Below are 13,393 nucleotides of genomic sequence, written 5' to 3'. Positions count from 1 at the left end.
TTAACCAATATTAAAAAATCAAAACACAATCAAGGAATTAAAACACTAGTTGATATTAATTACTTCAATATAGATGGAATTATGTGCCACAGTCAGGGGGACAATAATTTTATTCATGGAGGTACACTACAATTGCCATTTCGCGATTTCGCGATCGCGTCAAGCGTCATTTTTTTATCTAAGGAAAGAAGGTCCATAGAAGAAGCCTTAACAAATCTTTTATTTTCATATGTATTATATTGAAATCATGCTGAAGTTATTCTGATTGCAATGATTTACATTATGATAGCTTAGACATTGTATTAATTATTAAACGTTTAGTTACAATAACGTAATTTTGTATATTCACTCCACGCGGATCTCTCTGATTTTCCATTATTTCTATTTTATGCAAGTGTACTTTGAAGATATTTACACAAACAATTACAGGCAAGAACCTATTGCATTGAACTTTAATTGGCAGCGAAATGAAGATAATATCATATGGATTTATGGGAATTAAAACCGCAGATAGTTATTCCCCGCTAACATCACCATTCAGCAGAGAGTGAGTGAGTGAGTATGGTTTTACGTCACTTTTAGCAATATTCCAGCAATATCACGGTGGGGGACACCAGAAATGGGCTTCACACACTGTACCCATGTCGGGAATCGAACCCGGGTCTGCGGCGTGTCGAGCGAGCGCTTTAACCACTAGGCTATCCGAGCGAACGCTTTAACCTGACCGCCCCCATTCATAACAGAAAACTACTTATCATATACATGTACATGTACTCTTATGTATCATTTTCAGAGTTACATGAAATCCTGCTGATTGGTGGAAGCTTATTAAAAAGCCAAATGATTTTATCATCCCTCCTTGTGTTTGTTGAATAATATAAATTTTCAGATTATTCAGGCCATTCACTTTATTCTTTATGTAAGTTTTGTTTTTCGCAGCGCAACGCAGCACAAGCTATATTATATTCTTCCACAGTAATCACCAACACAATTTAACTAAGTATAATATTGCAGTCTAATTTGGACCTAGACACAACCTAAATAAGTGGATGAAGAATATCCATACATTAACTTATGTGTATGCCTAGATAATGCAGATTGATGTCAACTCAGTGTGAGTGAAACGAGAGACGCGTTCGAGTGAGTGAATGAGTTGGGTTTAACGCCGCTTTTAACAGTATTCCAGTTATATCACAGCATGTCAGCTTAATGTGGGAGGAAAGCCCGAAGTGATGCAGGTCTCAGACGTTTACCACTTTGGTGAAACCCACAAGCACGGGTATGGTGCTGACAAACCTAGAAACATAATCGGGGCGAACCGGGACTCGAACTCACAATCATAGGTTTCTGGCGTGCCAAAGGGACGCAACTCTGCACAGTGAATCGCGGCGCCTTAATCGACTGGGCCACCCGTGCCCGCGAGACGCGTTGGAGACGGGTGAGGAAGTCGGGCTACCACCCAAACGTCAAGTTTGGTCAAGTGGTAAGGAGGAGGCGAAGCAAAAGCCTGTATGCCTTGTGCACGTCACAGGATTGCAATATGGAACATTCCAACTATTAGATGCTCGAAACTGACTGACCAAATTGAAGGAGATATGCAAGAATAGATCTCAACCCCCAGGCTCAGTTCATCGAATGACGATGACATATGAACTTATAGCGGATGCTACCGCAGCGCATAATGGATACCACACAGAGTGTTATGAACGATTCACCATGAAACTCAATCGCCTCTCCAGATCCTAGAAGTTCCGGCGTAGAATAGGTCTTCAGCAACCCATGCTTGTCGTAAGAGGCGACTAACGGGATCGGGTGGTCAGGCTCGCGGACTTGGTTGATACATGTCATCGGTCCCGAATGGGTGGATCGATGTTCATGATGTCAATCACTGTGGTCCAGACTTGATTAATTACAGACCTCCGTAAGAGTGCAGCGTAAGACACCAAGCTAACCAACCAAAATCTGCTCACACTCAGGACCATCGTGTTCAGAGTGGGGAAGCGGTCAAATGCGCCAGGCTAGCAAGTGCCAGATGCTGAGGTGCCTGGCTAGCAAGTGCAAGATGCTGAGGTGCCTGGCTAGCAAGTGCAAGATGCTGAGGTGCCTGGCTAGCAAGTGCCAGATGCTGAGGTGCCTGGCTAGCAAGTGCAAGATGCTGAGGTGTCTAGCTAGCATGTGCCAGATGCCGAGGTGCCAGGCTAGCAAGTGCCAGATGCTGACGTGCCAGACTAGCAAGTGCCAAATGCTGAGGTCATTTCCCGCTGGTGTCAAGGTTGTTATTCAGCCTTTGGACCAATTATATTTACAGGTCTTTACAGTGTTGTCACTACCCCGTGTTTGTTCAGTTGACCACTTGTCTTGCCTCTACATGTGTTTGTGATGGATACAGCTGGTGGGACAGTATACGCACCCCTTTTCGCGAAAACCTGGCATCATCACTGTTTGAGAGTGATAAACACGTGCTTATGATATAGTCGAAAGCGTACAATGGGCAGGTTCTCTATTCCTTATATCAAGCCGAGCATGTGATGAGGAGCTTATTTCTGGGAGCATGCTGGTGCATCGTTTCCCCATGAACCGGTTCCTGTCAGGCATATTGCAGAAAATCAAATATCCATACAGCTGCTTGTGATCAGGAAAACAAAGGTTGCAAATCTTGTTATAAACAGCCTGCACTAGGAAAGGTGTCCGGATCAATGATTATTGTAGTAGGCCGCCTTTACCGATACTTTAACAACATCATGGCTGGGGACATCAAAAATAGACTTGAAACGCGTTCAGCTCACTCCCCTCTAAATCTATTGTACATTCCAATTACAAAGCCTCTAATAATGATATAATCCGCTAAAACCCGTGTATAAACCTCTTTGTTTGTTTGTTGTTTAACGCCGCACTCAGCAATATTCCAGCTATATGTAAATAATCGAGTATGGACCAGACAAATTCAGTGATTGATATCATGAGCATCGATCCATGCAATTGAGAAAAGATGACATGCATCAACCAAGTCAGCGAGCCTGACCACCCGATCCCGTCAGTCGCCTTTTACGACAAACATAGTCGCCTTTCACGGCAAGCATTGGTTGCTGAAGACCTATTCTACCCCGGATCTTCACGGGTCACGTGTTACTTTACTTAGTGTATAGTGCGTGCATTATGGACAAGGTGTCTTAGAAACTACTGAAGTTGCATGAATGAAAGTTTGCATAGTTATGTAAGAGATACTTGTCAAGAGTTCAAAAGTCGGTCCCGTGAATTATTTCTTTACAGAGTAACGGCCCTTGATCCATGTTACTTTACTTGGTGCAAAGTGTCTACAATGGGGACAAGTTTTCTAAGAAACTACTGAGGAATACTTATCAAGACCGTGAAGACCCAGGGTAGAATAGTCTTCGGCAAGCATGGGGCAAGGCGACTATGCTTGTCGTAAGAGGCGACTGACGGGATCGGGTGGTCAGACTCGCTGACTTGGTTGATACATGTTAATTGGATCGATGTTCTTGATCTTAGTCACTGGATTGTCTGGTCCAGACTCGATTATTTTTACAGACCGCCGTCATGAGTATTGCTGAGTGCGGAGTTAAACAACAAACACACAGCACCATTCCCCGGATATTAACACTTCGATATGACTGTAGCAATAAATATGCACCACACAGTTAACATTCAGGAAGTTATTAGTAAACTCGCTGTAGCATTCCTAAACATGTTTGACATATTATTATTCCATGTCCAAATCTCAGTGGGCCTTGAGCTGATTCCGGCTTCGCACTGCATGGTCTTGCTAGTCAGTTAGTAATTACTGGGACCAACCTCTGCGATGTCATAACTGTCGGCTTTTGGCGCTCTTGTTCTTCCGAGTTTCCGAAGTACGAGTCACGAAGCTGTGATCGTTAATTGAGCTGACCAAGGACAAGTTCAGTCTCAAGCTGTGACCTCATTAGCACAATAACAGGAACAATTTCATATTGATTCTGGGAACGTCTTCAATTACTTTCAGGATTGTGATATTCATATTCCAAAACGAACACTGAAGAAATCGGACGCCATTTCTGCAAATAAATACTACAAGCCCGTAAATTGCAAATACAGACGTTTCCTTTTCCTGAACAACAAAATGGTTTCATTTCACTGACTCATGAGAGCTGCAGTGAATATGCTTGCCAACGATAATGATCGTATGAAAACGACATTTTGTTGAAAAAAAAGAAGCTTAATGTTGGAACACATATATCATACAATTGAACATGTGATATTCGCTGACTGCAAGTATTAGTCAATATTCATAGTCACATCGGCAATATTTCAGCCGTGACTAAAGCAATTAATAAATTAAGAAACATCCATTTAGACTATATAAAAATCTGTCAGCAAAGGACAGTAAAATTACTAGACTTATCACAGATATCTAGTTTTAAAACTAATATGTGACCATAAAAAAGCTATTACTAAACAGAACAGTACATTGTAAAAACGGGCTTAAGATCAACAGCAACTGAAGGTTGATCACCATTCTGGGGACCATGGGGACTTATAGTACCTTTGCTTCCAACATGGACCCGAGCAGGATTTACACCATCCCTTCAGCCGCTGGTGACTGTATGCAAGTTTAGCTATTAATTAAAACTAACAAATATACTACCATTTAAATTGAGGTGGGCCTAAATTTACTTCGAGTGATGTGGGACTTACGTACCCTCTCTGGGGGACAATAAGTTTACAGTGCTTTTACCCCCAACGAGGACACAGCCACTGACAATCCCAACTGCTTATTTTACCTACCAAATTGAAAACAACATGTATTTATTGTGCAAAACAGATTAATAAAAAATGTTCAAACAATTCTATTTCTTTAAAAAAACAAGGATTAAAAGAGAACTAATATTATCAAAAAGATCCTTGACAGATGTAGAGTTGAAATATTTATACCTTGTGATGGCAAAATCAACACAGTCAAGTAGGACATGCTTGACCGTGATTCTCTCATCACAAGGGATACAAAACGGAGGATCCTCACCTTTCAATAAATCTTCATGTGTATATCTGCTGTGGCCAAAACGACATCGCCACATTACGACTTGTTTTGTGTGTGTACGATCGTGTACTGTAAAAAGATGGTTGTGTTCCATCACGTACGCAGTATTTATATAGACTTAACCTAACGTTGTAAACGGCAGCCTCTTTGTTGTTTGTTGTTTAACGCTAATAATCTTCCAGCTATATGAAGGCGGTCTGTAAATAATCGAGTCTGACAAACTATTGATTGACATTGATCCACGCAATTGGGATCGATGACATGCATCAACTAAGTCAGCGAGCCTGACCACCCGATCCCATTAGTCGCCTCTTACGACAAGCATGGTTGCTTTTTACGGCAAGCATGGGTTGATTCATAATAACTAGGCGAGGACAATATTAATTAACAGCGTCAACACATATCACACCCAAATATTATCTTAAAGGGAGTCTCTCCTCGGGCAATATTTGTTCATATGGGATACGCCTGTTGCACACTATCGTCAATATTATGACTGATGGACGTTTGCATTTGTTGTAAAACCCATACAAATATTGCTTGAATTACACAACCCCGGTTACCATATTTCACGCATTTGTGTACAGCATTTCAGACAGACTGTTTTTTATTCAATACTAAGACCACAAGTGATGTTTAGTGTGTTTAAAATATATGTAAGGAAAGAAAACTCAATGATACATGTCCTGAGTTTATTTACACATTTGAAAAGTAGCATAGACTTGTTTGAATCGTTTCATTTCTTCTGGCAAATATATGTGTCAAGTTTTGTTTGGTATTAGCGTCACGAACATAAGGTTGATTAAACATATTTCATTTAAAAATAAATAAATTCATAAACTTTCCTCAAATGGGGGCGGAGTTCTCTCTCAAGCAAAGGTGTATAGGTACGGAAACATAACTATCTACATTTGAAAGTGAGTAAATGATGTTTGTAGCTGTAAGAGAATGACTCTGATTTTCTCAATGACGAAGTTTAAAATCGTGCACATATAGGTGGTTATCACCAACACCAACATATCCAAAACTAAATGTAAATATAATAGCTTTAAGATTGGTAACCCATGTTCGACCTTTATCATAGAGTGAGTTTAACATGATACAACACTCGTATTTAACTGTGCTGGACATACAAGAAAATTGTCAGCTATCAAAAGCTTTGGCCAAGTATATGAACATGCAACACAATCGTCCTTTCTACTGGTGAGAATATATTTGTTCCGTTAAATTTTAACTCACTCACTCTAAAAACATTGATTTAGAGGCTCCGTAAACTGCGTTTCATTTAACCTAGTAGTTTCCAAAGAAACGTGTTTTGAGTTTGACGTTTTGCATGGGCATGTGCATTCACACGAAGATCGGTTTTCATTGTTATTTTAAAACCTGAAGTTTTGCAAGTTCAGTGTGAGTCAGCAGGGCCCAAGCGTACATTGTTACATTTTAACTCACTCACCCTTACAGTGATGATGTTTTCATGCGTCCCTCAATGTTCCATGAAAAAAAAAATATTGCATCCCTCAATGTTGCCTGTTACGGAAGCGTAGTAGGGCCACGGTGAATTTTCTTGTCTAAGTATCTCCTACGTAGGACTTTTTATCTCCTACGTAGGACTTAGTATCTCCTACGTAGGACTTAGTATCTTCTACGTAGGACTAACTATTTGACTTTATACTTCAACTCACTTATAGAAGTTATTGGGTCACTAAACAGAGATATACACATCCTCATAGGCAGGGATTTCAACGCCCGGACTGGGACACTGTCTGATCATATTGATGATGATATCGCCGAGGTTTTAGGTGACGAGAATATGTCAGTTACGTCCGATAGTATCAACATAGATAGAGTGCCATGTGATAACATCATAAACAATGCCTGAAAACATATGTGTGCCGCTCTCGATATGTCTGTTCTAAATGGTCGCTGTGGTACGGATTTAGGTATAGGTGATCATACTTACATCGGTCACTCAGGCTCCAGTGTAATTGACTACATTATTGTATCCAACAGTCCATTCTTCCACTGTAACACCTTCCACTATCTTGTTCATTTCAAGCACGTGACCTGGAGATTCCCGTTGTGACAGCAGGGGCCGCACGTGCACCTCGTGAAAACTACCACTATATGTGGGACATGACGAAACTACAACAGTTCAGGGATAATCTTGAACTGCCACATGTGGTTGATTGTTTTGAACAATGTACTCTGTTACTACCAGATAATATAGATGGTGCTATTAACTCATTCACGGACGCCATTTGTAAAGCTGCTCAGTGCATGAAAAGGACTTGTAAGTCTCGCGACAGTCACACACAACCCTGGTTTGATAGCGTGTGTCGGTACTACAGGTGGGAGAGAGATATGTGTCTCAGAATATATAGACATCTTAAAAATGATAGCACCTTAGTTGGTTATTTAAAATCAAGAAATACTTATACAAGTTTATTACGTGATAAAAAGAAAAGTTATAATGAATATATGCGTAATAAGATTTTATCTCCTCTTCCAAATAGTAAATGTTTCTGATCTCGTCTTCCAAATAGTAAATGTTTCTGATCTCGTCTTCCAAATAGTAAATGTTTCTGGTCTACCATAAGAGGATTATCTCAGAGTACGGCCATTCGTGTACCTAACATATCACTAGATCAATGGGTCGATCATTTTAAAGATGTGTTTGACAATCCGAGAGATGAAGATATGGTTAACACCGACACGACTATTAATGATAGTCATGATGATATGAGTAGCTTTATTCTGGACTCCCCCATTTCACAAGAGGAGGTGCTTTGTGCCATCAACTCTTTGAAAATTGATAAATCCGGAGGAAATGACCACCTCATTTCAGAATTTTTTAAATATGCGAATGATATTTTTGTCCCGTATCTTACAGTGTTGTTTAATAAGTTGTTTGATAATGCATACTTTCCTGAATCTTGGTCTTTGGGAATTATTGTTCCGATACATAAGCGAGGAGACATCCATTCCCCATCCAACTATAGGGGTATATCAGTCCTTAGTGCACTGAGTAAGTTGTATGTTTCTATTTTGAACAGAAGGGTCACGTCTTGGTGTGAGGTCTATGGTTAAATTGCAGAGTCCCAGGCTGGTTTTCGTCATGATTACTCCACCATAGATAATATCTTTATATTACAGTGTATTATCCAGAGATATATTAGTAAGCGTAAGGGTAGGGTATATGGTTTGTTTGTCGATTTTGCAAAAGCCTTCGACAGTGTAAACCGGATGAACTTATGGTCAGTACTAGCTAATAAAGGTGTCGCTGGCAAAATGATAAAAGCTATACGGTCTATTTATACAGCTGTTAAGGCCAGTGTTAAAATTAAACATACATTTTCTGAAATGTTTCAGTGTCCAAGAGGAGTACGTCCGGGTTGTGTGTTAAGCCCCCTTTTATCCTCGATGTTTATTAACGAACCAGCTGCTGAAGTTGAACAGAATTCTGGACCAGGAATACAACTTCATCCTGATAATACAGAGATATTCCCGTTATTATTTGCAGACGATATTATTTTAATCGCAGATACTATAGGTGGACTTCAGAAGCGTATTGATGTTCTAGAAAAATATTGTAATGATTATGATCTAGATGTCAATTTGGATAAAACGAAGGTGGTTGTTTTTAAGAAAGGCGGAGTGTTGTCAAGAAAAGAGATTTGGTACTATAAAGGTTTAAAGTTGGAGTGTGTGTCCTCCTATAAATATTTGGGCGTTACTTTTACGAGAAGCCTGTCCTGGTCAAGTCATTTGTCTAATGCTGATCTACAGGGAAAAAAAGCAATGTTTGGAATTTTAAAGTCATTGATAAAAATACATCCTCTTCGATATGACTTATATTTTAAAATATTTGATATGAAAATAGTCCCAATTTTACTCTATGGTTCCGAAGTCTGGGGTCTACACCAGAATGATGAAATGGAAACTATACATACATTGGCATGCAAGCGCTTTCTAGGTGTCAATTCGTCAACACCCAGCAACATGGTTCGAGGTGAATGTGAGCGGTATCCATTATATATTTATGCATACAAAATAGTTATTGGTTATTGGATAAGGTTACTGAGTATGTCCGATTGTCGCTTTCCAAAGAAATGTTATTATATGATGCTTCAGGCAGAAAGTAACGGTAAAATTAATTGGGTATCAAAATGTAAATCTTTATTGTTCCGTTTGGGTTTTGGCTCTGTATGGGAAAACCAGTGTATAAGTCATCCTCATTCGTTTTTGACAGAATTTATGTCGCGTCTGAAATGTAGTTACGAACAGGATTGGCATAGTCTTCTGGTAAAGGGTAGTAAATCTTTCTCGTATTCTCTATTCAAGGTATCGTTTGGTACAGAGTTGTATCTTAGCTGTGTGACCGTCAGTAAATTGAGAGTGGCGCTAGCTCGGTTTAGATGTTTTTCGCATCAGCTGTGTGTTGAAAATGGGAGATATGCTGATATCCCACGTAACAGAAGACTATGTTGTGTTTGTAATGCTGGGTATGTGGAGGACGAGTATCATTTTTTGTTAGTTTGCTCCGGTTATAACAAGCTACGCATGGATCACTCACCACAAACATTTTATGAATATCCGACCATACAAACAATTTAATATCATTATGTCTACAACTGATTGTAAATTAATTGAACGTGTAGCTATCTATATCTATCAAGCGATGTCACTTCGTAGTACATTATTGTCACAACAATAACAGCTGTGTACATCACGTCCATTGTAATACAAATGTAACTATGGGCCGATGGCCTACACTTACGAAATAAACCGAATTGAATTGAATTGAATACTTTCTACGTAGGACTTAGTATCTCCTACGTAGGACTTACTATCCCCTAAGTAGAACTTATTATCTCCTACGTAGGACTTAATATCTCCTTGGGCATGATTTATAGCTGGTGCAGCATGCTTCGTACATGTGCCAATTCTTTCAGGATGTACTTTGTGTGCTTTACAGGTGCATTACTATGAGTGTTGATGAAATTGTCGAATTCATTCATTCTCGAGGTGTGCCTGAACATGTTCTCTATAAATTACGGACAGAAAAGGTAAGTTATCATTTGTTTATTTACAGATCTGTCAGTGTGTAAGATATGTCAGTATATTGGTGATATGGTAGAATAACTGTTTTAAAAAGATAACAGAACAACTGCCCCTTTCATTAAAGAAATGATAAACGGGCCCAATGAACTGATGCGAAGTTTTCCGATTTGTATCACTTTAAAAAGCAAATCGAAAACAAAATTTACCAACACAAAGCTATAAAGAGGATATGTCGTCTTTATGGTTAAATATCATGTATGTCTCATCGAGGGACTTGGAAGAGTTCATATAGAAAATATGAACTTTTACATGTCAAGAAGTGAAGGGTACGTGATATTTAACTGAAACTCCTTATCATGATAATAACATGTTCATATATGCTCATCAGACAAATCTTTTCTCCAAATGACATCTGTCATGACGTCTTTTCAGTTGCCAGTGATGTTTCGGTGACTGGACTTGTCATAGTGTTGACATTGCACAATTGAATTCACTGCAGTGAAGAGAAAAGTCATATTTCATTGCAGTGAAAATCTTTTCTTTGTATCAGAAAAATCTTTAACCGCTTAGCATGTAATAATTGTGGTTATAATATGGTTGCCGTGGTATCAAGCACGGTCCAGGTGAGATAGAAACTGGTACAGAAACCGTTTGTTGGCCATAATGTAGCAGCAAGCTGGCCCTCGGGTCCGTTTTGATATTTTTGTCAAAAGTTGTAATTACCTTGTGGTTATAATACATTCCATGTTCATATTTGCTATTTCTGATACTTTGTAGTAATGATTATTGAGGGATGAGTTTCATCTTGAGAAATTGAGAATATTTGTCTTTTCTTGTCGAATACCGTGTTTATCACGTGCAGTGAAGTAGAAATGTTTATATTTTCGCGAGTGGCGAAGCCAAGAAAGTAAATATTAAACTTTTCTACTTCACGAGATGAGATAAACACTGTATTCGACAAGACAAGACGAATATTTTATTTATACTATTCTTTGCTGCCGCTGTATCGTATGAAAACCCAATTGATATCTCGGAAATTCAGTACATTCCTTGAGACAGTCGTCCGGTAAAACGCGTGACGTCATCGATTGATCTGAAAACTTTAAACATTTTGTCTGATTCTGTCGTATATATAGATAGAATGTAGGCAACTCGGGTTCGAATCCCACCATGATTGCTCTATAGTAAACTAATTATTCCAAACTGTGAATGATTTTCTGAGTTAGGATAGGTACTGATAGGTTTTGTCTCTGTTACAGCTGGATCATTTTGATGCATCGTTGCTTCTATTTCAGGTTGATGGAGACAGTCCTAAGCATTGATGATGACAAGTTGGCAGGGTTTATTCCAAGACTAGGTGACCGTGTTGCTAGGTGACCGTGTTGCCTTAAGGAACTTCTGCTCGCGAAACCAGCACTCAAGACATAAGGCAACAAAGAGGTCAAACCTATTTGAACTGCTGAAATGTAAAATAAGCAGAATGGATAATGGCGTGAAGAGCTCAAACACGGACGATTCAGCGATCTCCAAATCGTTCAAATGGAAAACATGAGCGGAAAAAGACTAGGCGCATAAAATTTGGATGGATTCACAACAAAAAACAAGTACTAAACCACTTGGTGGCGGCACTGGGAAACTACACGTTGGCTGGAATGCAATAAAGGGAGATCTTTTGAAAATTGGAAAAGATCTCTTTTTTTCAAATGGAAATTCCACAAAAGGCACAACCGAATGTCCTGTTTGACATTCTTGATTTTAAGGAAATCCCGATCCCTGATATTGTCACAGTTGCAGATTGTTATGAACTATTCAAGACGGGGATCATCACGTTCTATCTCCACACAGTGGATCAGCAAACTGATGGAGAAGAGATGGTATCACCTTCAACTCGTCCAAGTCAGAACAGAGTCACTATGAGGTCCGTGAACACAAAGCGAGCAACCTCTATACAGTCTGATAGATCATCACCATCTCTTGATATTAACAAAAGTATGGCTAACACAAGATCTTTGGATCCAACACCTTCGACCTCTGACGTCACAAATATCATTGAGTATTCGGATCACAGTGACAATGATATACTGAGTGACGCTGTTGCGGCAGTTGCTGGATTCGATAGCGATGAGTATACTCTCCCCGTTGCACAGATGAAGAATTCATTTTAAATTTTGGAATTGATCCAGAACAGAGAACAACGCAGAACAGTCCGAAGCCTGAAGCTGTGGTAATGAAGATTCATTGTGGATCTATGGCTTTCCTTGAGCTATGTGGACATTTCAAAGATCCTACAATCCTTGGAAAGATAATCAATATTGTGCGTGTTCTTTCAAACAGCGAATTTGAGCAAGCAAAGGAAACAGGTGGTGTATTAAAAGACACACTTGAAGAGCTTTGGGAAAATTTCTACAGTCAGTGCACGGTTGGGACAAAGGTAAAGGTGCCATGTCTTCACCATGATTTTGGTCCACAAGAATGGAAGAGTCCTCGTCCATGGATGGATGACACTTGGATACTGACCTGTCCTCTTATCACAGATCTCCTTCGTTACTGCCTTTTTCCTGATCTATCCATATGCAGTGTTGACCTGATGAGCAGCTTCAACGACTTCATCTCATCTGTCGACAAGAGATGTCTTCCAGAGAAGAATTGAAGATTTCAAAAGTGTTGACTCTGAAGAACTCATTGAATGTCTCGACACACATGAATCCAGAACACGTGTTAACACAGAGAACATCGTTGCAGTCCTGCTAGAAATCGCGCACAAAGAGTTACTGCACACACCAATGTTTGTCTGTGATTGTTGGAGAGAATTTCAGGACATTTGTATTTCACCTGAGAACCTTGAGAAGTTGTACAATACTCTAGTTCCCACCAACAAATAAGTTGCTAGGATCCTGATCTTTCCAGAAGCCAAAGGTCCTCTGGAGACTGATGTTGCCAAGTACCGGAGAAGATATGTGAAGGAACTCGACCAAGCCAAACTTCGCCTGTTCCTGCGGTACTGTACTGGCTCAGACCTGCTATATAGTTGATATAATTACAGACGAGACGATGTCCATGAAGCAGCTCAACGTCAGCCGAATGGACACATATGTGGATCTGTGCTTCAAGTAGCAAACCATTACGACAACTTCATGAAGTTTAGAAGCGAATTTGACCGAGTTCTAGATAGTAACATTTGGGTTATGGATCTTGGTTAAATCTTGAATGATATTTCTGTTTGCCATTTGTGATAATGTGCAACTGTTTACAGAGACTAATTGATACTCAAACAACTGACCTCAATTCTTAATTCCA

At 39.6% G+C, this 13,393-nt stretch overlaps 1 pseudogene; it reads left to right on the top strand.

The window, feature by feature from the left end:
- Window positions 1-2,008: 2,008 nt before the first annotated feature.
- Window positions 2,009-13,296, top strand: LOC139464633 (uncharacterized; annotated as a pseudogene).
- The last annotated feature ends 97 nt before the right edge of the window (window positions 13,297-13,393 follow it).

Source organism: Haliotis cracherodii, unplaced genomic scaffold (genome assembly GCF_022045235.1).
Source record: "Haliotis cracherodii isolate W230 unplaced genomic scaffold, xgHalCrac1.p SCAF_17, whole genome shotgun sequence".
Classification (NCBI taxonomy): domain Eukaryota; kingdom Metazoa; phylum Mollusca; class Gastropoda; order Lepetellida; family Haliotidae; genus Haliotis; species Haliotis cracherodii.
The sequence above is the reverse complement of the archived record's forward strand: the minus strand, read 5'-3'. Positions and strand labels throughout refer to the sequence as shown.